Raw genomic sequence first — 26,906 nt, forward strand, 5'->3', positions numbered from 1 at the left:
TGCAAAGGTCTCCCCGAATTACCTCAGTGAAGCCTCCAGGTACACAGCAGAATATAATCTGCAGACAGCAAGGTCCGGTCATCCTACGAGTCGCTCCACTGCCATCCCCATATTTGAGCATCCACCCTCATCCACTCTGCCAGCGCCTCAAAGGCAATGACAAACAGCACCGACGAGAGGGGGCAGCCCTGGCACCTGCCCCTCAAAATGGGAAAATCCTGAGAGAGAACCCTATTGACCTTCATCTGTGCCCTAGGATGGGTGCACAAGAGGCAAACTTACCTCATATATCGGGCCTGAATCCCATTTTCTCCATAATGGCATACAATAAATCCAATGAATGGAGTCAAACCCTTGTATGTGTCCAGGGACGCTGTCGCCAGAGGAGTTTCCAGCCCCTCAGCTGCCACACTGTTGTTGTGGAGGTGAAGTAAATTCATCCTAGTTGACCGATGCAGAATAAATCTGTTCTGGTCCGGATGCATCAGGTCAGAAATAAAACTGTGCATTCCATTTGCCACTGCCTTTGCAAGATACTTGCCATCCACATCTAGAAGAGAGATTGGTCTGAATGAGTCCCACCTCTTCCGGGGCTTGCCCATCTTGAGAATCAAAACAGTAGTGGCCAAATGGAGATCTCTCAGTAACTTGTACGCTCCATAAGCTGAAAGATATATCTCATGTAGGGGTCCTCCGATCCTCCGTGCCATTTGCTTGAAAAACTCTGCCAGGAGGCCGTTCGGACCTAGGGATCTACCAGCATGCAGCTGCATTAAGGCCAGCAGAGTTTCTTCCTGCGTAAGCTTGGCCTCCTAGAGCCAGAGTCTCAGTACCTCCGACCCGTCTGCAGGGGCAGTCCTTTTCAAATTTGTGCATTTTCAACTCTGGCACCCATGATCTACTCTAATAAAAGTTCTACATATAGTTGGCCATTGTGGCCGCTATGTCCTCACTCCCTGGAACCGTCGACCCATCCAGCACAAATTTGATCTGCAGCATGACTCCATTTGAGATCGCTCTCACTCAGCCACGTCAACATTTCGCCCGCCTTATTCCCCCAGCTCGCAGATACATTTTATATGAACCTCCACCATCATAGCCTCTTTGCCTCGGACTACACCATATGATAGTCTGCCTCCAGATCCAGGATTTCCTGCTCCAAGTTTATGAGGTGACATGCCTTCTCTCTTTTGTCCCCCACCTCATCAGCGATAATGCCCCCCCCACCTTAATGGGCCTCCCAACTGATCAACGCATTTGTCTTAGACTCCGAATTTTCCTTGAAGTAGTGTTCCATTGCCTTATCCACCACTTCCTCAGGGCATGCACGTTTTAAGGTCAGGGCACTCTCACAGAGGTCCGTTTAGCAGACCTCAGTGCATTAAAAAAACCAGCAGCGTCAGTCCAAACGTTAGGGGAGGCCATACAAAAAGAGGCATTTCCTTACACTTATATAGGTGCCACCCTTGCACACTAAAACCATTTTTTTTAATGCCTGCAGATGCAGATCAGGAACTACCCCTTTTATCTTTGAAATCATTTCTATAGGTACAAGTTAAATGTCACCTCCCAAAACTACAGGAATTTCACCATGTAGGAATTTCTGCAAACAAATGTGTTTGAGAGGTTGCCATCAGGTTTGCCGATGGTACGTGGGGTCTGATCACAACTCCAAGACCTGCTGTAAATGTGCCTTGATGCATCCTAAAGCCATTTAGGAATAGGAAGCAAAGCTCTACATGACAAGACAATGAAAGACTTCATGAAGCGGCCAGTCAAAGTCAAAGAGAAGGTCCTGTTCCCTAAGTCATCCCCGCAGCAGATTTTCATTATGGTCCAAGTCTTCAGGCAAGTCTAAGAAGATGCGAAAAATGTCCAAGTGGGACTCTGCACCTTTTCCCCGTTCCTGATCTCTAGAATAAGGTGCAATGGTATTAACATGCCTCCCAGTCTTGCTCCCGAAGTCTATCCTTTGAGACCATTCTGACCCTGGTCCTGTGGCAACCCAAGTTTCCAGGGCCTATGACAACTCTGTTGCAAATAGAGAAATTTCATGAGGCCATGTTTCACCACGTTAGCATGTTTCCGGCTCCCTCTGGCAATCCTCTGGGCTCCAACGAACCGAGAGGCCTCTGAACTGAGCTTCTGTTAACGAGTCAATGGTCAGCGCCTGTTGGGCACTTTGGAACTAACCCAGGTTTAGCACCGATGCCAAACCCATCCCAGCACCACAACCAACTATGGAGCATGGTGCATTGAAGCAGATGCTGACACCGGACAACAACGCACAACCCATAGTGTTGTCCAACTCCAACTGCAACTCCGAGTCAGGGGTTTTGATCTAAGCTTCGCCCTACTCCATCTGGGCCACAGCTTGTTAGTAACCCTTCAGAGTCTGACACAGTGTCCTTGAACAATGATCGAGCTCATACCCTCCATACTTTATTTGGCACTAATTCCAATAATGATGCATATGATGCTGGGGATGAGTTTGCCCAGCCACCTACTGATGATAACTGGTATGACAGCTCCAGGATGCCAGTGGACTAGACATTTCACCAGACACTGTGATGGTTTCTCCTGCTGCTCCTGCATGAGAAGAGAGTGCCTCTCTCGCAATGGTCCTGCGATGTTGGCTGAGATGAATGATCTATGTCCGTGTGCCATGGAAGTCAAGACCAACATATTGACTGATGTCCTCCAACCAGAGCAAATAAGTTCTGAGCCCCTGCCAATGTTCAACAAAGCCCTCACAGAAACCTTTATCTAGACAAGGTGTGAAACCCTTCCCTAACCTCCCAGTCAGTGAACAGTTTGCAAGGTGTCATTGGCCTACCCCAAGTGTCCCATACTTTTTATCGCACCATCCCACCTCTGAAAGCCTTGTTGTGCAGCTTTCAGCAATTAAGGTTAAAACTAAATTGTTACCTACTATGCCAACAAATAGGGAATAAAAAAACGGATTGAGATATTCGAGCTGCGTGTCCTTTTCTCCACAAGTTTTGTACTTTGTTCTCCAGCTGTCTTTTGGGTCTCCACACCCTTGCCTTTTGGGACTCTGTGCCAAAGGTCCTTCCCCTGGTCCCTGAAAACAACTCTAGCACAAGCCATACAAAATGCTTGTGCTTCCACCAAGTTCCCCGTTCCATGCGGCTTGGACACCCCTGATTCCTTAGGCAGGGCCATTGGCACCAGTGTGTCCCTTCGCAGGGACGCCAGGCTAGGGCCTACAGGCTTCTCTGCCGACATCCAAGCCAGCCTCATGGATAATTCCCATTGATCGCTTCTGGCCTTTTGGGGATAAAGTAGACTCTGCCCTTGACCATGATAACCACCTCAGCAGTGTCACCCATTCCGTGGACACAGCAGGGGGGTTCTGATAGCATCAGAAAATGCAGCCAGTTGAGCAAATTCCCCAGCCTTTTTGTGACAGAGGTCCTTGTTCCCATGGGCCACATGGTCAATATGGGCAGCATGCAACACAGTCTTCCACTCTTCCAGTTGCCCACACAAAACCTATTTAATGTGTCCTTACCAGCACACTACAACCCTGTCATAGACAGGATCTGGCATTTTCTGACAGGGCGGAACGCTGTCACTTTGGACAAATAGGTCCAGCTAGGCTCTGCCTTACGTTTTCTAGCTTACCTGCAACACCTTCCACCATCTTCAGAACAGCTGAGGACCAGGTCTTGCAGCATGAAGTGTAGGGCCTTCTAGCCAAACGATCCATAGCAAGTGTGCTGGCATCAGAAGTAGGCTGTTATTGCTATTCCCGCTACTTTCTGATGCAGAAGAACAACAGAAGCCTTCACAGTGTTTTAGACCTTCACCCTCTCAATAACTTTCTGTAGAAGTTCAAATTAAAGATGCTTACCTTGGCCTAGGTCTTGTTTGCCTTCAGCCAGGAGACTGGATTTTAGAGTAAGACCTGGAGGATGCGTATTTCCACATCCCTGTCCTGCAGGCCTACAGACGTTATATGCGGTTCACAGTTGGTCAGGAGCTTTTTCAGTTTGCTGTGCTCTCCTTTGGCCTCACCAGTGCCACTCTCCAAAATTGATGGAGGTGGTTGCAGCACATGGGGTCCCAGTCTTCGCCGACCTTGATAGCTTGTTCCAGGCAGTTGTCACCCACCTCCATACTGCGTCAACCCTCCTAAAATCTTTGGGGTGCACAATCAGCATGCCAAAGTCACACCTGACTTCCTTTCAGATGCTCCCCCTTCATCAGAGCCATTCCGAAAATGTTGCCGTTTTGGGCCTTTCTACAGGAGAAGAAAGTCCAGTACATTTGGGATGTGATCTTGGTGTTTCAGCCTCTGTCCTGGATCTCAGTGAGGAAGATTCTGAGGCTACTAGGACTGATAGCCTCATACATCGTCATGACGATGTAGGCCAGCTAGCATATGCGGGCTCTGTAGTGGAAACTCAAATCCCAGTGGGCTCAACATCAGGGGTATCTCTCCGATCATGTCCAGAGTTCGAAGCAGACTGCAAAACATCTGCAGTGATGGTAGGTGATTTGGTCAGTGACAAACCCTTCTCCCTATCCCCCAGAACTGACAGATGTGAATGATGCATCTCTACTGGGTTGGAGAAGCTAATTGGAAGAGTTGGAGATCAGAGGCGTCTGGCCTCTGGCAGAGGCTTTGCTCCACATCGTTTTGGCGCTGCAGGCCATTCGCTTGGTGTTTAAAGTTTTCCTACCATCCATCCAAGGGAGGCTGGTACAGGTGTTCACAGGCAACACCACTGCTATGTGGCACTGCAACAAGCAAGTAGGGGTAGGGTTGTGGACTCTGTCAGGAGGCTCTGAGCCTCAAGAAGTGTCTGGAACATCAGGGGATTTTTCTGCTGGTGCATCACCTGGCGGGATATCTAAATTCCAGAGTGGATTAACTCAGCTGTCGACTCCTAGTGGATCATAAATGGTGGTTACACCCAGAATTGGAATGGGGAAAACCTTGGCTCAATTTTTCCACCACTGCTGAGAACGGATAATATCAGCACTTTTGCACGTTTTAGTTACCAAGTCGTTTTTTACTAGAAGATTCTTTCTGCCTGCACTGGATCTTGGAGCTCCTGTATGCCCTTCCACCAATACCTCTCCTGCTCAAAATTGTGAAGAAGATCCAGAATGATTGGGTCAAGTCACCATAGTGGCACTGGATTGGTTGAGGAGAGTGTAGTATCTGGAACTCCTAAACATGAGCTCCTGACCTCTGATCAGGCTGCCACTTAATGAGGATATTCTGTCACTAAATCAAAGAGGGGGAGGGACCGGGAGGTTATATGGTCCAGTGTACAGTCTCCCAATAATCATATAACATACAAAGGTACACTGTTCCACACGTGCTCAAGATAGCCTAGGGCACCTGGGGTGTCAGGAGCAAGAGCCCTCACGCATCACAATGGATGACTAGCATCATCATCGGGAATTCCTCCTCGCCAGGCCGGCGCTGCAACGCCTGACGGGCTTCCCTTAAAAAGGGGGGCACTCAGCCGTACTGTTCTGATGGTGACTTGTAGATTCGACCTAATCAGACAGATGTGCCTATATTCAGGCACCAGCATGCGCACGGAGAGAATAGAATGGAATATTCAAATTGGTTATTCATCCCAAAAATATTTCATAACTTTAATCAATACACTAGGATGAAGACCAAGATTAAAATCAAGAGGAAAGTAATAAACTGAGTGTTGATGCTCAATTACTTTCAAAGAGCAACAAACTGTAGGGGACTATAATTATAACAGTACCCTTAAATCAGGGTCGACATGTTTCGCGTTGGACGGTCCTCACGGATCCAATGACGCTTCATCAGGACCAATAGAATTTTTTTTTTAATCAGTTCTTCTCCGATTCAAAAAAGGAAGGTGACGAAAAAAATCTATATATATACCGGTCACTTACATTTCAAGTCAACTGGTGTTCGTCACAGTCAGGTCGCCCTAGAGGACAGAGAAAGGGTTTATTTAAAAAAAAAAATATATATATACATACACCTAATTATACCTCTTAATATGAATATCAAGGTGTAGGTGTACTATCCTCATAAGGTGGGTCAGACAGTCATTAATATAGAAAACAGGCTTACCATCCCCCAATCAGGAAAGGGTTCCTTGAGAGGCACGTTGCGGGGACTTGGAAACACACTGCATATTGGTAAACATAAGTCATCAACAAAAATTGGATCTATCATGTACATAGAAATATGCGTTGTGTGAGTGGTGCCAAAGGCTCCATTGATAATGCACAAATTCAGTTAAACCCATAGGTGCCACACACAGCAAAATGGATAACAGAAGTAGTTAATGCGTCGAAATACATTAATGGATCACATTAAATCAGGTCTTCCATTCGAGTTAATCAAAACCAGTGAAACACCAAAAGTGCCACACAAGGAAAGTGGGTGTCAAAAAAGAGTAACAACAATGGTGTGCTTGAATAGATAAAAAATGGTGTCTCTCCGTAGTAAGGACAGTAAGATGAAATTACTCGCAAACTGAAGGAGCACTACAACGAGCGGTATTACAAGAATGTAAAGCCGAGCAGGGCGATGTTATTTAGCGGCGTGTCGACACTTGTAAATTGAGCCGTCTCATCACACAATGTTACTCACGTTTTTTCTCCAGGTCCGTCACTGGGGACCTACCCTCCGAAACTGCGTCTCGCACAAGTGAGAGGCGGGCGCCGTCGGAGTTCTTAAAAAAGACGCTACGAACCCGGAAACCAATCTGTTTACACGGGTCACGTGCATCTATGGCCGTGAAAAGGAAAAAAAGGACTCCAGAAACCAGAAGCGAAGTAGACATTGAAAAGGGACTAAAAGTATAGTCCATTAGAAGCATCACAAACTGCCCTGTACAGAGCCTGATACGGTTAACAAATGAGTGTCTCCTTCACAAAATACCGGTGCAGATTCTCATATTAGGGAGGAGTTCCAAGAACTAAAAATTAGAGTTCTAAAAAGGGGGAAAGAGTTCTCAAGTCTGCAATATTAGAGGCTGGATATCAGCTGAATTTAAATTACCAGCAAAGGATGCTAATTGGATGATGTGAGCCTTTGATAATACGCTTAAAAGCCAATTCATGCCAGTGAAGTCCAAGGTATATCGTCGTTCAGACCAAGTGAACTAGTGCCTAATTTAAAAACCCATCTTTGTTCAATTCTGAAAAGATGACCAGTGTCATATGGGCGGACTTTAGGTGCCTCTATTACCACCCACCACATGTCATTTGGCGTATGTTTTGCCTCCAGAAAGTGCTCACTAAGTTTTGTAGTGATTCTGTTACAGCGAATGTTACTCCTGTGTTCGTTGATACGGGTCTTGACTGGTCTTGATGTCATACCAATGTAACGTAAATCACAGGGACATGTGATCATATAGACACAGTTCCTGGTGTTACAATTGGTATGTTTCTTGAGGTGCCAGGTCCCGATGGGATCTAAATTTAATGATGTGAGAGGTTTTGTAAGGGCACAGACATTACAATTACCGCAAGGGTGGTGACCTTTAACAGGAGGGAGATCCCATAACGTTTTTTGCGTCGGGACATCAAACGCAGGTTGTGGACGGGTATGAATTACCATGTCCTTAATATTTGCCGTGCGTTTGAATGCAAAAAGAGGTTTGGAGATATTATAACCACTGCTGGTCAGAATAGGCCATCGTTTATTGATCAATCTCTTAATAGAGTTGGATAAGGGAGTGAAAGTGGATACACATGCTATCCTGGTTTGAGGGTTCTTGTCAATGTTGATCAATAAGGCTTCCCTATTATTATTCCTGGCCCTTTTACGTGCTTGATTAATTATTCTTGAAGGGTAATGTCGTTCCAAGAGATTCTCCTGAAGAGAGTCAGCCTGATGGTTAAATTCATAGAAAGAACTACAGTTCCGTCTTAGCCGTAGGAATTGTCCTACCGGTAGATTGTCTCGTAGAGCTTTAGGATGATGACTTTCATATAGCCCGTCAGGCGTTGCAGCGCCGGCCTGGCGAGGAGCAATTCCCGATGATGATGCCAGTCATCCATTGTGATGCTTGAGGGCTCTTGCTCCTGACACCCCAGGTGCCCTAGGCTATCTTGAGCACGTGTGGAACAGTGTACCTTTGTATGTTATATGATTATTGGGAGACTGTACACTGGACCATATAACCTCCCGGTCCCTCCCCCTCTTTGATTTAGATTTATGTACAGCTGGGTGCTGTGGGACCTCCCCTCTTTTTGTTTTCTTGATTCGCTGCCCTGTCGAGATCTTCAAAATGGATGATTTCCAGGGTCTTAGCTACGACGATGAAATGGTGTCAGCAATTCTGCAAGCACCATCTATTCTCGATAGTGATGGGTCAGCTCCAACAGGTAGTCTCAAAACTGAATGGGACAAACTTTCCTCTTTGAAAAAAGAATTGATAAAAACTGTCATGCATGGTACCATCATGACTGAATACTTACGTGCTAACATCGCACCAAATGGTCTTCTCCCCTCTTGCCGCTGAACACCTGCATTTTCAGATTCGCACCGACCCGAGGACCACCCTCAGAGGATCCCTCGTCTACCGTCCTCCCGGACCTCGCGCCCCTTTCAGCGACACCATCGCCGACTTCATCTCCCCGCACGCCCTCGCCTCACTGGACTACATCCTCCTAGGCGACCTCAACTTCCATCTGGAACAAAACAACGACCCCAACACCACCACCCTACTCGACAACCTCGCCAACCTCGGCCTCAAACAACTGGTGAACACTGCCACCCACATCGCCGGACACACACTCGACCCTATCTTCTCCGCCAGCAAACACGTCTTCTTCAGCCACGCCTCCGCCCTTCATTGGACCGACCACAGCTGCGTCCACTTCACATTCCGACGCGAGACCCGCCACCTCCGCACTCAACCCATCCCTCGCCGACAGTGGAACAAGATCCCTGAAGAGCAACTCTTCGCCGCACTCGCCGCCAACCAACCCACCCTCACCACCGACCCCAACGTCGCAGCCCTCAACCTCACAAACTGGATCTCCAACTGCGCAGACAACCTTGCTCCCCTCAAACGCTCGCAGCGACAGAACAACACCAAGAAACCCCTCTGGTTCTCTGACACCCTCAAAGAATCAAAGAAAACTTGTCGCGCACTTGAGAAAGCCTGGCGCAAGGACCGCACCGCTGACAACATGACCGCCCTCAAGAACGCTACCCGCAAACACCACCACCTGATCCGCACTGCCAAAAGGAATTTTCTCACCGACAGACTGGACAAAAACAGCCACAACAGCAGAGAACTCTTCAGCATCGTCAAGGAGTTCTCCAACCCCAGCGCCAACGCCAACGCCGTCACGCCCTCACAGGATCTATGCGAATCCCTCGCCACTTTCTTCCATCGCAAGATCAGCGACCTCCACGACAGCTTCGGACACCAGACCCAACCTAACACCACCGAACCCACATCCCCGACCATCACCCTCAACAACTGGACCCACATCAGCACGGAAGAAACCAAATCCATCATGAACTCTATCCACTCCGGCGCCCCTTCGGACCCCTGCCCGCACTTCATCTTTAACAAAGCCGACAACATCATCGCCCCGCACCTCCAGACCGTCATCAACTCTTCTTTTTCTTCTGCTACCTTCCCCGAATGCTGGAAACACGCCGAAGTCAACGCCCTACTAAAGAAACCTACGGCTGACCCGAGCGACCTGAAAAACTTCCGCCCCATCTCCCTTCTGCCTTTCCCAGCCAAAGTAATAGAGAAGACCGTCAACAAACAGCTGACCACCTTCCTGGAAGACAACAACCTGCTCGACCCCTCACAGACCGGATTCCGAACCAACCACAGCACTGAAACCGCCCTCATCTCAGTCACAGACGACATCAGAACCCTGATGGACAACGGTGAAACAGTCGCCCTCATTCTTCTCGACCTCTCGGCTGCCTTTGACACCGTCTGTCACCGTACCCTAATCACCCGCCTCCGCTCCACCGGGATCCAAGACCAGGCCCTGGACTGGATCGCCTCCTTCCTCGTAAACCGCTCCCAAAGAGTCTATCTCCCTCCGTTTCGCTCAGAACCCACTAAGATCATCTGCGGCGTACCTCAAGGCTCATCACTCAGCCCGACACTCTTCAATGTCTACATGAGCCCCCTCGCTAACATCGTACGCAAGCAAGACATCATCATCACCTCCTACGCCGACGACACCCAACTTATACTCTCCCTCACCAAGGACCCCGCCAGCGCCAAGACCAACCTACAAAAGGGTATGAAGGACGTCGCAGATTGGATGAGGCTCAGCCGCCTAAAGCTGAACTCTGAAAAAACTGAAGTCCTCATCCTCGGCAACACCCCGTCCGCCTGGGACGACTCCTGGTGGCCCACGGCCCTCGGCACCGCACCGACCCCCGCAGACCACGCCCGCAACCTCGGCTTCATCTTGGACCCCCTTCTCACCATGACCAAGCAAGTCAACGCCGTGTCCTCCGCCTGCTTCCTCACCCTCCGCATGCTCCGCAAGATCTTCCGCTGGATCCCCGCCGACACCAGAAAAACCGTGACCCACGCCCTCGTCACGAGCCGCCTGGACTACGGCAACACCCTCTACGCTGGGACCACCGCCAAACTCCAAAATCGCCTGCAACGCATTCAAAACGCCTCAGCCCGCCTCATCCTCAACGTACCCCGCAACAGCCACATCTCCGCACACCTGAGACACCTGCATTGGCTCCCAGTCAGCAAAAGGATCACCTTCCGACTTCTCACCCACGCACACAAAGCCCTCCACGACAAGGGACCGGAATACCTCAACAGACGGCTCAACTTCTACGTCCCCACCCGCTCCTCTGGCCTCGCACTCGCCGCCGTCCCTCGCATCCGACGCTCCACGGCGGGTGGGAGATCTTTCTCCTTCCTGGCGGCCAAGACCTGGAACTCCCTCCCCACCAGCCTCAGGACCACCCAGGACCACTCCGCTTTCCGGAGACTCCTAAAGACCTGGCTGTTCGAGCAGCGATAACCACCCCCTTTGTCCCTAGCGCCTTGAGACCCGCACGGGTGAGTAGCGCGCTTTATAAATGCTAATGATTTGATTTGATTTGGTTTCTAACATCCCTCTGATATTTTTACAAGACTTAGCTTTCAGAAAAGACTGGGCACAAATAGCCTGGAAGTGTACTAGGGATTGGTTGATACTAATCATAAACACATCCAAAAGTTTGTCTGACACTCTGACCATTCAAATTAACGCAATAGAAAATGGCTTGAAAACTACGGTTACCTTAACATCTTTTAAAAGCCGTCTTTCTGAAATCAATGCTAAACTTAACGAGAATAAGGAGTTTCTAACACAGCAAAAGATTAAGAAACTCCAGAAGGCTATTGCAAGATTCAATAGGGAGAAGGTTTACCCTTATATTAGAGATGATTACGATGGGGACAACCAATCTCGGTCATCTGACGAATCTACCTCATCTCAGAAAAAAGTTCACAAATTCAGCAGTGGCTCATCATCTGATGGGTAGAGTACAGATGAAAATCCACCCCAAACTTTTTACAACTATCCTCCTTACCCAGTGCAGCATCCTATGCCTTGGCAATCACCATTTCCCTTCTTTCAACCTCGCCCAATGATGCCGTACATGCCTTTTTTAGGCCGCAGCCGGGGCAGAGGCAGAGGCAGAAGGAGAGGAAGAGGCAGACACATCCAGTGGTCCAGAGAGGAACCTCAGATGGTCACCAGGAGCCAAACAAAAAAAAACCCAGTGAGAACTTAGTTGTTAATTTATCAACTAGGACTCTCACAGAAGCAGAAACGAATGTGCTCAACCAGGGCCTGGGGTTTGTCCCTACTCCTGAGGAAGATTTCTTCCGCTTACATATTGAAATTTCCCAACTCTTTCGCAAAATTCGTTTACATTTTTTCTTCAAAGACAAACCCGCTGAGTCACCACTGACTGATTCAGGCTTAAAGAAACCGTGGTTTTTGTGCCTCCATTAGTCTCTATGCCCAGTGAAGTTGTGACTTTTGAAAAGGCTGTGTTAGCTGATTTGAACAAACTTTGTCCGAAACATCCATATATTAACACACCTACAAAAGAGAAGAGAGCATTACTATCCTTAGCATCTGACTCCAACATTACTATTAAACAGGCTGACAAAGGGGGTGCCATTGTGATCATGAATTCCACTGACTACAGACACGAATGTCTACGTCTGTTAAGTGATTCAACCTATTATGCTCGGATAAGAAATGATCCCACTGGCAGATTACAAACCCAGATTAGGATTCTTATTGAAGAAGCCAAGAATAATCTGTGGATATCACCAAAAGAGGCTGAATTTCTGGACACACCCCATCCTCGTGTTCCATACTTTTACTGCCTACCCAAGATTCACAAGGGCATCACACCTCCACCTGGACGCCCAATTGTTTCTGGCATAGGTTCAGTCCTAGAACCTCTTTCAATTTTCTGTGACCATTTCTTACAACCATTAGTGAGGAACTCTTCCACTTATCTGAAAGATACAAAAGATGTCCTCAATCTAATCGAGACCATAAACGACTCAGGAAGGGTACAAGGAATCATTATTTTGGATGTTGAAGCACTTTATACGAACATCCCACAAGAAGCTACTTTAGAAGTTATCGAATCAGCTCTACTGGAAACATCGGATTCCTTGTCCACCCCGATCCTGTTTATTATGCACTGTGCTAGACTGGCCTTGACAGAAAATTTCTTTCAATTTGAGGACCAGTTCTACCACCAAATCAGAGGGACATCAATGGGGAGCACTTTTGCCCCTAGCCTAGCCTGTTTGTACATGTATGATTTTGAAAAGAAGTTTATTCTTTCTCCTCTGAATATTTACCAGGATCACATAAAGTTGTGGCAACGTTACATCGACGATATTTTAATTATCTGGCAAGGGCCGTTGTCCATGACTGAACATTTTACGGCATGGATTAACACACTTGACCCTTTCTTGAAATTCACAACAACTGTATCTGCCACTCAATTACCCTTTTTAGACCTAATGATTTCAATTGACAATGGTAAATTGACCACCACGGTTTATCACAAACCCACTGATCGTAATTCACTTTTGTTATATGAAAGTCATCATCCTAAAGCTCTACGAGACAATCTACCAGTAGGACAATTCCTACGGCTAAGACGGAACTGTAGTTCTTTCTATGAATTTAACCATCAGGCTGACTCTCTTCAGGAGAATCTCTCGGAACGACATTACCCTTCAAGAATAATTAATCAAGCACGTAAAAGGGCCAGGAATAATAATAGGGAAGCCTTATTGATGAACATTGACAAGAACCCTCAAACCAGGATAGCTTGTGTATCCACTTTCACTCCCTTATCCAACTCTATTAAGAGATTGATCAATAAACGATGGCCTATTCTGACCAGCAGTGGTTATAATATCTCCAAACCTCTTTTTGCATTCAAACGCACGGCAAATATTAAGGACATGGTAATTCATACCCGTCCACAACCTGCGTTTGATGTCCCGACGCAAAAAACGTTATGGGATTTCCCTCCTGTTAAAGGTCACCACCCTTGCGGTAATTGTAATGTCTGTGCCCTTACAAAACCTCTCACATCATTAAATTTAGATCCCATCGGGACCTGGCACCTCAAGAAACATACCAATTGTAACACCAGGAACTGTGTCTATATGATCACATGTCCCTGTGATTTACGTTACATTGGTATGACATCAAGACCAGTCAAGACCCGTATCAACGAACACAGGAGTAACATTCGCTGTAACAGAATCACTACAAAACTTAGTGAGCATTTTCTGGAGGCAAAACAAACGCCGAATGACATGTGGTGGGTGGTAATAGAGGCACCTAAAGTCCGCCCATATGACACTGGTCATCTTTTCAGAATTGAACAAAGATGGGTTTTTAAATTAGGCAATAGTTCACATGGTCTGAACGACGATATACCTTGGACTTCACTGGCATGAATTGGCTTTTAAGCGTATTATCAAAGGCTCACATCATCCAATTAGCATCCGTTGCTGGTAATTTAAATTCAGCTGATATCCAGCCTCTAATATTGCAGACTTGAGAACTCTTTCCCCCTTTTTAGAACTCTAATTTTTAGTTCTTGGAACTCCTCCCTAATATGAGAATCTGCACCAGTATTTTGTGAAGGAGACACTCATTTGTTAACCGTATCAGGCTCTGTACAGGGCAGTTTGTGATGCTTCTAATGGACTATACTTTTAGTCCTTTTTCAATGTCTACTTCGCTTCTGGTTTCTGGAGTCCTTTTTTCCTTTTCACGGCCATAGATGCACGTGACCCGTGTAAACAGATTGGTTTTCGGGTTCGTAGCGTCTTTTTTAAGAACTCCGACGGCACCCGCCTCTCACTTGTGCGAGACGCCGTTTTGGAGGGTAGGTCCCCAGTGACGGACCTGGAGAAAAAACGTGAGTAACATTGTGTGATGAGATGGCTCAATTTACGAGTGTCGACACGCCGCTTAATAACATCGCCCTGCTCGGCTTTACATTCTTGTAATACCGCTCGTTGTAGTGCTCCTTCAGTTTGCAAGTGACTTTATCTTACTGTCACTACTACGGAGAGACACCAGTTTTTATCTATTCAAGCACACCATTGTTGTTACGCTTTTTTGACACCCACTTTCCTTGTGTGGCACTTTTGGTGTTTCACTGGTTTTGATTAACTCAAATGGAAGACCTGATTTAATGTGATCCATTAATGTATTTCGACGCATTAACTACTTCTGTTATCCATTTTGCTGTGTGTGGCACCTATGGGTTTAACTGAATTTGTGCATTATCAATAGAGCGTTTGGCACCACTCACACGACGCATATATCTATGTACATGATAGATCCAATTTTTGTTGATGACTTATGTTTACCAATATGCAGTGTGTTTCCAAGTCCCCGCAACGTGGCTCTCAAGGAACTCTTTCCTGATTGGGGGATGGTAAGCCTGTTTTCTATATTAATGACTGTCTGACCCACCTTATGAGGATAGTACACCTACACCTTGATATTCATATTAAGAGGTATAATTAGGTGTATGTATATATATATATATTTTTTTTAAATAAACCCTTTCTCTGTCCCCTAGGGCGACCCGACTGTGACGTACACCAGTTGGCTTGAAATGTAAGTGACCGGTATATATATAGATTTTTTTCGTCACCTTCCTTTTTTGAATCGGAGAAGAACTGATTAAAAATGTTTTTCTATTGGTCCTGATGAAGCGTCATTGGATCCGTGAGGACCGTCCGACGCGAAACATGTCGACCCTGATTTAAGGGTACTATTATAATTATAGTCCCCTACAGTTTGTTGCTCTTTGAAAGTAATTGAGCATCAACACTCAGTTTATTACTTTCCTCTTGATTTTAATATTGGTCTTCATCCTAGTGTATTGATAAAAGTTATGAAATATTTTTGGGATGAATAACCAATTTTAATATTCCATTCTATTCTCTCCGTGCGCATGCTGGTGCCTGAATATAGGCACATCTGTCTGATTAGGTCGAATCTACAAGTCACCATCAGAACAGTACGGCTGAGTGCCCCCCTTTTTAAGGGGAGCCCGTCAGGCGTTGCAGCGCCGGCCTGGCGAGGAGCAATTCCCGATGATGATGCCAGTCATCCATTGTGATGCTTGAGGGCTCTTGCTCCTGACACCCCAGGTGCCCTAGGCTATCTTGAGCACGTGTGGAACAGGATATTCTGTCACAACAGTAGGACAGGATCCTGTATCTAAGCCTGCGCACACTCTACCTCGATACTTGGCAATTGAGCATGGCAGTTAACTGCCTGTGACCTTCTACCCAAAGTTGTTGATGTCATCGTGGCAGCCAGGTGTCCTTCAACTAAATCTGTGTATGCCTATCATCGGGACAAGTTTGTGGCTTGTTACAGCACCTGCCAGATTTACTTACTTCACTCCAATTTTTCTGAAGTGTTGCTTTTTGAATTGTCCCTTGCCCTGCCGGGCTTTGCTTTGGGCACAGTTAAAAGGTACTTGTTTGCTCTTTCAGATGTTTTGAGGTGTCAGTATCAGCCTCTATTTGCCACCTGTTGTGCTGCACTTTCTGGAAGGTTTATAACATATATTTCCTTCTCCTCCTCCTCTGTTCATTATGCCTCAGTGGGACCTAAACTTGGTTGTTAAGTACCTTATGTGAACTCCTTTGAACCTATGCACAGCTGCCCTCCATGGCTACGCTCCACCAAGACAGTTTTCCTTGTCGCCATGGCATTGGCCTGGCAGGTGAATGAACTGCAAGCCCTCTCTGCCAACCCACCATACACCATATTCTTCGCAGATAAACTGGGTTCGAGGACCCAAGCCTCCTTTCTTCGGAAAGTGATTGGCACCTTTCCACATTGGGCAAAACAGCACCCACCCAATGTTCTTCACTCCACCTTACCCTACTAAGGAAGAGGAGAAAATCCATTGGGATCCTGAGTTTCTACATTGATTGTACCAGAAAACACAGTGTGGACAATCAACTCCTTACTGGATTTGCTGGAGTGAAGAAGGCCAAGGCAATGTGTAAGAGGACTATCTCACACTGTGTCATACACTGTGTTAAAATATGCTACATATAGGCTAAAACGTAGCCTCCAGAGGGATTGCGTGCTCATTCTACCAGAGCTGGACAGACTTAAAAGAAGGCACTGAATATCAGCGCCCGATTGGAATGTGTTTTCCACAGCGAGACTAGTCGAGTCCAAGCCTGGTATTTCTGGGTTTATACAACATGTCCTCCTAAATTCATGTGTACACCTTGGGAGGTGTAAAATATATTAACACAAAAATATTTTTTAATACTACAACATTAACAGAGCCCAAAGATGTGGGTGAAAAGTTGGTAGTGTAGATTTGTTTCCAATGTTTCTGCACTTTAGCACTTTTTTAACACGTTTGTTATGAGAAAAAAACCCACTTAAAAAGACATGTCCCTCCATATACCAACAATTTGTGGTGACTGGGACAGCAACAATGAGAAAGGCCTTCTCGGCGGTTTTCCTCTTTATCAACTAACACTACAATCGGTGATCTTAAAAGAACAACCCAGAAGCACATCATTGCTTTGAAAGTAGATACTTGTTTTCTTGTGACAAGATCATTTTTCAATCAGCTTTTTTTCTTTGCCGACCTATTATTCAAATTTAGGTGATGAGAAGCAAGCAGGTTGTAGTTATAGGTAGAAGTTACTCACATACTTAAACCCTTTTTTAATTCTTGTGCTTTTTTGTCTCCATCATTTCGCTGTGACCCTATTCCAAGATTTTTCTACCCTTTCAGTTAAAACGAGATAATATTTAATGGCAGTGTCGGGTCTAGCCCTCCCAGAGTGTCGCACACTATCATACCTAGCAGGATGGACTCGTTGCAAGATGCAGCATTGTCTCTTTTGTTTATTCCGTAAGGAATTTCAAACTCTGATACTGTCCCCCCTTCCTTTCCTCCAGTGTACACATGTTCACATTCCAGAGCCTCTCTTACTAGGATTTGTTGCATAAACCACGCACGGTTTCAGTCTGCTGTCTCTGGACTATCTCCAATTTGCCTTTTTGCAAAACTACACAAGACTCCATATGTGGTATCCAGAACTGGACACAACTCGTAGCAAAAGTGCCATGGGCCAGGGCGCAAGCGAGGAGAATGCCCCTCATCCACTCGCTTCAAAGTCAATAAAAATAACTGGAGTGCAGGGAGCCACTCAAGTCAAAATAATCTTACTTCGGCAAATAATATTGGCCATAAAAGCACATTTAAAACCAAAATACATAAAAACCACAGGATCAATAAACAAATAAAAAATAGAATCATCGCTAAAACATTTAAACAAACAATTGTAAACAAGATTACAGATTGTTGTGCTCAGCATTGCCTAAAGTTCATAATTGTTTCTCAATTTTATAGCAGCAATAATATAATTAAGAAAAGCAGTACAAATTTCGACGGAAGAAAGGGATTGCAGATAATTTAAACCATCTTTATTAGAAGTAAAGTTTCTCGGAAGTATCAGGCGCAGAAAACGCTTCCTTAACACTCATATAGTGTACAAAAGAGCATAAAGGGCCAGATTATCAGAGGATTTTACCCATTCTATGGGAAAATGTCTTTGTACATATGGCCCAAAATGTGGAGTTGATTGGGCGGTGACAGCATCACAGGGGCAACACTGGAGGGAGGAATGCAAGGAAGCTGCATTAGGAAAGGGCCAATCAGACCAGTGGGTCCTGGTGCTACAGCCCCTGCTGCACTATTGATAGTTGTGGCTCTGGAAAGAATTAGAGAACTCCACAGTACTCCAGATGAGGCTTCCCAAACTGGACATTTTAGTGCAAATGGGCTCTGCTGAACTGCTCAGGGCTCCTACTTAAATGGCTTTTGGAGACAAATGCTTCATCCGGGTACAATAGGCCCTGTACTGCATATGAGGCCTCCAGAATTGTATAAAATGCACCACTGCTGTGAACCGAAATAAAAAGATAGTGTGAAAAGAGTATGATTATGGAGGGTGTCACCTCCAGGTTGCAGGCTTCAACCCCAAGAAAGAGGATGTTGTGCATCTGCTACAGTGAACTGCGTATAACCTGCAACACATTCCCCTGTCAGTAAGAGACTTGGTTGGTAGAGCAAGCGGCTGCATAAGTGTGCGTGCCTTTCTTTCTCAAGTTTAATTTTGATATTATGCATTTAAAGTTACATATAATACACAAAGAGCAGTAGAGCATCTTGCTGCGAACATTTTATTTTATCAGTAACATCTCAATTGTGGGATGTATGACATGGAAAACTATTTTATAAGTGAGGTCTGATTAAAATCACTTTACAAATACCAGAATTTGATGAGGGGGTAAGCAATGCCAATGGTATTCCATTTTTTTTGTTTGTTTAATATACAACCTACAGTTCGTCTTTATGTTAGACATGAAGATGAGCTGCTGAAGAAGGGGCCACTATTTCACCCCCTCCATCCTTTCTCATACCATGAAGCATACTGTATTGTAATTGTATTTATGTAGCTCTTACTACCTCGGATGAGGTGTTGAAGCACTTTTCAGCAAGTATCATCCTACTCCGGAACCCATGAGGGATTCGTGATGGATTAGCAGAGGTAAATATATGTTGTTATTAGGAGTGGTGGAGGTGTGGACCTGTTAGTTGGATGAACAGGATAAAGGATAGCTAGAGGAGGGAAGAGTTCGGAAAGGGTTATTTGGAAGGTCACAGTAGTAAAAGGGGTTTTGGATGAGTCAGAGAGAGGCCGCAGGGGATATTTTTGAAAGAGGAATAGGATGAGTCAGAGTAGTGGTTTGGGGAGGTTTGTGAAGATTAGAAATGCTTTTTTTCAGCAGTGGGAGGAAAATATATAAATATGTAGAAATATAACACATAAAAGGTATACAGGCATATTTTAACATATGCAAAATAATCAGTAGATATAAAGATGTAGTAGATACTTATTGTCATTATCAGTCTTGTGAAAATCAATAAAAAGTTTATCACAATGTCCCATATGTACATGCATGGATAAATATTTACAAACTCAGGCTTTCCGTTTGACTGTTAAATCGGCTGTTTTGAGTTTTTTTTTAACTTGTAATTTTATTTAATTGTTTTACATTTTTTATTTTATAATTTTCCCCAATATATTAGTAGTGAAGCACTTGTAGATACAATTGCTATAATCATATTTACAGATTATGACAGGTATGTGTTACTGTAGAAAAAGAAGCCCATAAGTATTCACTCACCACCTTAGGTTATGGATGTATTGATCTACTTATATATGGATATAATGATAAATTATATATATAATATTTTATTTAGTTATTAATTTTGTTTTTTAAATGCATTTATTTTCATTCCTTTAGTAAGTATAAATATAAATATACCCATATTAGTTCTTTGGTGTGTTTTGTCCATTAATATATTAGAATGATTTGTTTTTATAAGTTATTTGTGATTTAATATATTTATATTTTTGTAAGTAATAAGTGCATTGATTAGTTAACAGTTACACATACTTTCGGTATAATTTTATATACTGTGATGTGTAATCATAATAGAGATGCATAAGCATGCATAAGCATGTAGTCAAATACTTATTTATGTAATGGCCTATATACTTGTTAAGCTTGAATATAAGGGCGTGTATATATAAATTTGTTAAGCATAAATATAAGAATATATACATTTTTGCAATCATATGTATGCATTTGTACAAAGAAATGCACATCTGAATACATATGTTTAATCAAAGTATACAGGTTTACAAACACATATATGCATCACTTGTGTCGTGTGCATACTATTGCTGTACCTTTTTATTTTGAGTATAGTGGTCATGTAGGGAAGAGCCAACTCTTGAGGAGCCTCCTGAAAATAAAATGGTTCTTCATGGAGCTCATGTTTGGGGGTAACAAATTGCATATTTTGGCTTGCTATGTATAAATTGTGGGGCCAGTTCACAGAGAAATTAGTAAATCTGCACCTGTAAAGGTACTCCTGTGTCCAGGTAGAGATTTACTTCTTTAAACTTCATATACATTCCCATAATAGTACGCATGGAAAGCTGCACCAGACAAAGGTTTCCAAGCATGCTACTGAAAATCTCATGTGACATCTTTCCTCGATTCCTATTCAGCTTGGGGATTTCTACATAGCACAGAAGTGTGCACAATGGAATGGAGCCCACTGTGCCAAATCACACATCTTTAAAACATTTTTACCCATTGAAACAAACCCTTTTTCTTCTACCCCACCAAATCTAGGGGTAATCTGCTCCCCTTTCCATTATACAATAGCAATTACTCCACCTTTCACTTGAATAAACGTTTGGTCATTTCCAGGGAGGAAAAAGGTTGGATCGTCATTTTGGACTGGCCACATTGTGTGTGATTTACTACAGTGGATTTTTTCAACCCCATGGTGGAGAAACCTACAGAATTAAAACACATGCAAGGAACCCTTCAGTGATCTACTCGCAGGTATACTGTGCCATAAAATTGGCCCTGTGTATCTGTGAGCCTAGATCTAAGTAGCTGAGTAAAACATAAACAAATACAAAAAAATTGCTTGGTGCGGTTTAAATGCATAGTTTTAAGTGTGAAAAAGTTCTAAATATTAGCTGTTCAAGGGTTGGTGGCTGTAAATGGCATTGGTTTTTCCTACCTAGTTGTTTGTGGGAAGTGTAGTTTTTTTTTTTTTTTAGAAAGGAATACTTCAATTATTTTGGGGGCAGTGCTTAACTTGTAAATGAACGAGTGCCAGTGCTCAGAAGCCCACAGCTGGTGCAATCAGGGCCGGACTGGGAACCCAAAGTAGCCCTTTGAAATTTTGCCAGACTAGCACTCTTAGTGTGCATTGGGAGCAAAACCTGACCACTACAATGGGGCTTGAGGGTGTTCTCCCTCCGCCTAAATAAATTTGAGAACAAATGGCAAAAAATGTGAATTCTATAACACGTTTTTCATTATATATTTAATTTGATTAGCTTTTAAAGCATAGTAAATGATGATCTTAGAGTTCACCAGAATGTAGCAATCTTTATTGGGGTTTCTTAATGATTCCCTCACTATCACCCTTTAACAGCGCCTCTCATCTCTCCAGAGCGCCCCTCTCACATGTATTTCATTTGTTTATAGCGCCTTTCTTACCAGCGTAGGGTGTTGGAACACTTTACATCACACACACATATACAAAGAAAATGAATAATACATGTAAAAATCAGTGTATAGAAAATATTGACAAAGGGGGGGGGACTACAAGGTATAGTATTCACATATCATCCATACTGGTAGGCACTTTTTAGAGTGCTTGGTCTGGGGAAACATAAACCCAGGATTCAGAACGTAACAGAGTGGTTAGAGTTGACTTTGCTAATAACAATTTATTTCTACCCAACAAAACTAACAAAACTTTTTAGCACAATTTAGCACAAGTAGGATAATTAATTACTGGGGAAAAACGTAATTCTCTAACCTGTACCATGCAGTTTGCAAGCAGCTCTTTGATAGCAGTTCATAGCTCACTGTGCTAGAATATGTTTATAATTTATGAACTGCAAAGTAACAAAAGGAGCTCTGTGACAAAAGCAGTTTCCTACTAAGCTATGCACATAAAATACTGTTCAGTCATCTGAATTGTACATGTTCTTTGCAGCAGGCATATTAACCCTCTGCACTAACTTAGATGAGTCAAAATTGCCACTAAACAAAACCCCACTCTCTCTACCAGGTACATTAATCACCAGAGTTATCTCAAAACATTTATTGTTGCCTGAAAAATGTTAGATGTACAAGGAACCCTGCAGTGCTTTTTAAAACTGCTTCAAAACCGTCCCCATTAACAAAAGCGGCACCCCACCCTTCCAGCCTCCCATGAAACGCCCAATGCCCGGTATGGCCATTCAGGCTTTGGGTGCAATAAAACACCAGTGTGCCAAATAGGAAAGCTGTGTAGCCTTCAGTTCACCTCAGGCCTCTTTAATCCACTACTAGACACCCCACTCCCTTTTATCCCACTGTTGCGGGTTCTTGCTTTTCTCCCTTTCCCATCTTTTTCTTCCCCCATCTTTCCGCTTTGTGTGTTGTTCCCTCGCTTCCTATCAGTAAATGTCTGATGCGAAAGGTAAGTGCCAGCTCCCCAATAAAGTATGCAAGTGGCCCCTCGCCCCCACTGGCTCAAATTAAGCACGGTCTGGGGGACAGGTATTGTTATAATAATAAAGACTTCTGTTTAAGTTAAACCTAACACAGACGCTCCCACAACCAGACTCAGTGATACTGGGCAGCTGCAGCAGCACAGTGGGGCCCAAAACCTTCAGCCCCCTCTTCTGCACCCCCCCACCCCCATTCAGGCCAAGGCCAATGAATATATGTTAGATATGAGAGACTCGGAGGACCCTCATCACATTCTGCAGGAGGGCCCCATTATTTTGCCACTGGTACTGGGTTCGACTACAACTTTACAATGCATTTATTAGTGGGATGTGAAACTCCATACCGCTCTTCCACACCTGAAGATACACACCTCCTGAGAAATCTTTGTGTCCTCTTTATATGCACCATTCTTGCGACAACCCCCTTGCCACCTTATCCTCCATGCAGTGTGCTCCATTTCCAAGCCCTGTCTCGCATCTACCACTCAGCCAGTTCCACTGTATCCTACCCGGGCCTGCCAACTTGCCAGTTCAGGACAGGCTCAAAAGCTTGACTAAATAACGGAGAATTCTTACACATTGCTTGCTACTTATTTAATAATCCAGTAATAACTTCAAGTCCACCTAATTTTAATATTAGTAAGGCCAGGGTGGTATGAAACCTGTAATTCAGCGAACTCCAATAATATTTGTTAGAGTTGTACTTTCCAAACCATTTCACACTTTACAGTGTCTCCAGAAGTACTTGTGGTCCAGCCGCAACCTGAAACCGGTCCATCTCTCTCAGTGGGAACATGTCAGTATGCACTGAAGACGGAGATCAGCTGAGCCACACGTCAGGCGAGAGACTTTGAAGAAATTTGCAAATGTTCACCCCAACCAATTAAAATGGTGATTGACGCCACATGTCGCTTAATTGAAGCATGACAATAGTGCTTACTTATATTCCCCAGTTGTGCAAAAACTGAGTGTGTTGCTGCTTTCAGGTCTGCGAGAAGTCTGAATTCACTACGGGTACAGAATGTGTCTGTGTATTACATGTGGTAATGCGTTTTCCTCATCCTTTGGAGGATTTGAAAATGTTCCCCGAGGTCGAGGGGATCTTTGGACCCAGTAAAGAGTGTGGTAAACCATACATAGGCAATTTAAACCCAAACAACAAATTTAAACACCATGACCCATGTGGCCAAGGAAGAAACCTCCAATCAATAAAAAGTTTTAAAGCTTTATGTTACAACCACAAGCGAAAGTCCTGTAAATAGTGCGCAGAATCAAATTGTAAAGGTAAATAAACATTACTGGCTGACCAAATCTACGAAACAAGTTTAATCTACTCAACATCAACACCATTAGGCATTCAAGAAGAATAATGCATATCAATAAAGCCACAACTCGTGACAGAGAAGCATTCTTTAAATCAGACTCTGAATGCATTAGTCAAATCAGAATACAAAGATTTAGAAATCAAGATGTGGACATGTTATTCCTACTGCTAGCCAAATTAAGAGAAGCGTGTGTGGGAGCAGGCTCATACATGTGGGCAAAAGTCAAAAAGAAAAGACAAAAATAATTTGGAAAATCATCTATCTAGGGCTAAGATAAAACTAACTAGAAAAATAAATTAGGCAAGAGTCAGCATGCTCACTCCTACTAAAGAAAACCAGGCCAAGAGAAAATAACACTTGCATTAGAATATACCACGCCTAGGCTCAGCATTTAATTCAGTTTTGTCAGAAAAGTATGTGGATCATCAGCAAAGTCTCTTAGAAGCACCATCAAGGGAAAATGCATAACATGGGCTGCACAGGGAAATCAGGAAACATCCAAGGGGCACGTAAACATAACAAGATTCTAAATTGGCCTGAATCAAACTTACTAACTCCATCCCTTAATCAAAAATACTCCAAACAGTTTGGTCAGTTCGAGGGGCAATGTCCAATTAGAACTATAGCACAAATCGAGTTTGCTACATGATAGAAATTCGCAAGTTTGGTGAGAAGTCTTTCTCCTTTCTGTGTGAATCCAATAGTTTAACAATTTTATACACCACTTTTTGCAATTTGCATTCCTTTCCATGGTGTAGGATGATTTCAACAGTTCATATGAGAAATGTTCTGCTGAACAGTAGCAACTACTTTAGCTTTCAGTGTCCAGGTCTCAGTGTACCAGAATCAAGATCATTGGGAAACATGTTTTACACATTTAAACAATGGGGCCCCTTTACTATTCATGAGAAACAATCTAACGGAAAAATGTATGTTAGAGGAAAAATACATTTTTCAGCACTTTCACATGACTGTAAATATGACATTTTCAGGCCTAGTTACACTAACACAAGAAATATAATACAATAATATTGTTATCAATAAAACACTTAATATGCAACTGTATAAATTCTGCATTAATAACATATCAGAATATGTGAAAACGTTTCATTGATAATTGCAATCTTTGTTAAAGCATCACATTAGATATGACAGAAGTGCATTTATTTTTCTACACACATGACTTCACACTGATAAATCACTTTAAACATTATAAATCAAATTCATTTCTCTACAAGCAGTTACTCTAACGATAAAAAATATACCTCAACATAATTTTAATCTTGTTAGCACAATGTCAATTCTGGTAGGCATACGTGAGCACTTTTAAAATATGTGTCAGTGCAGTTTTTTTTCTATGTTAGGCTTTTAAAACTTGAACATAAATGGCACCTTTTGCTGATGTCTGCATCACTAAAAGCTTTACTAAAATGTTTGCTCCTTCACGTGTGCGCCCCACTCCTTTTTTCCCCACTCAAAGAATGTCTAATGACATTGAGCAGCATTAAAGTGGTCGCTCTGGACCTGAAAGTGAAGGTCATTGGCAAATTCAAAAAGACAGAATTTTTTTATTGGGTTATGCTGTCACCTGGAACAATCAGTCTGTCCGGAACACCACTGAACACAGGAATTCACTCGCTGTGGGGGAACTGGATCTTTATGTTATAGAAGTCTTGGTGTTGTAGTTGTAGTGTTGGAATTATAATTGTATTCATACACATGTACTCATACTGGTGTAGTTTTTTGATGTTATAACATTGTAGATCTATGGTACCTTGGTTATGGTTTGCTACCTGGCTCCCCTGTCCTCCTGCTCACCATCACAGACTGAGAGAAAATGGGGCACCTTTGCTTTCGCAGAGTGTGTTTTCTTTGTGTAAGCATGAAACTTTACTTTTGTCTTGGGAAGTTGGCCCAAAAAAAGTGAATCAGATGAGCACAAGAGCTGGTTTGTAGTCTTTCTGGGATGAAGTTGCCTTTAGGTTTTTTAGGCAATAGGGCACTCTTCTAGAGACATCCTTGGACATCCAACCTGAGGATCCAAGCAAAGGGTCGAACAAGGTGGGGTTGGTAGGTATTGGGGCCCTTGATGACCCTACACCCAGACCATGGCTTCCTTAATGTTAGACCTCCTTCCAGTTGTTTTTATTTCCCCTCCACAACCACACAGGAAGGCCTATGATGATACTTGATGACCTGGTTTTTGTTGTTACACCACCTTGCCAACCCTCTTGCCTGATAAGAGGACAACGTGCCTAACCTGGGGATATTTATACCAGTAGACCTGACACTGAATATCAGGGGAAGGGAGTTTTCCTCCCCACAAATCACTTTAGCTACACGTTCACCTATAAGCACTGAAGTGGGACACTTAATACCATAGTAACAGCTGTTGTATCGATTTGTTCCAAGGCATGTGGTGCTGACATGAGAACAAGACTTGAGACAGGTTTATTTAGGAACAGGCAACAGACTTACAGGGGCACATTGATTAAAATGTAATAGACTAAATCAAGATTACATCACCACAGGCTGGGATACACTCCCATTTGGACACAAATCACACACTCTAGGATAAAGAATATGCTAATACTTGGCATGCACTATATTGACACTGAGACAAAAAATAAACTTAATTTTGGAATGTAGGGAAATGTATGTACAAGCAAATGCACACATACAATAGAACAAAGAACATATGACACTGGGATAGGAGCCACTCTTAGACTACCTGAGAAAATGAGCCAACATTAGGAGTGGATGACACGCCTGTCTGCAAACAAAGGACTGAAAGATGTAGTAACATGGATACTCAGAGACTGCTACTGTAGCACGAGAAGCTAATGATGCCAACACAGTTTACAGACTGCTCCGTTTTGTG

This window comes from Pleurodeles waltl, chromosome 3_1 (genome assembly GCF_031143425.1).
Source record: "Pleurodeles waltl isolate 20211129_DDA chromosome 3_1, aPleWal1.hap1.20221129, whole genome shotgun sequence".
Taxonomy (NCBI): domain Eukaryota; kingdom Metazoa; phylum Chordata; class Amphibia; order Caudata; family Salamandridae; genus Pleurodeles; species Pleurodeles waltl.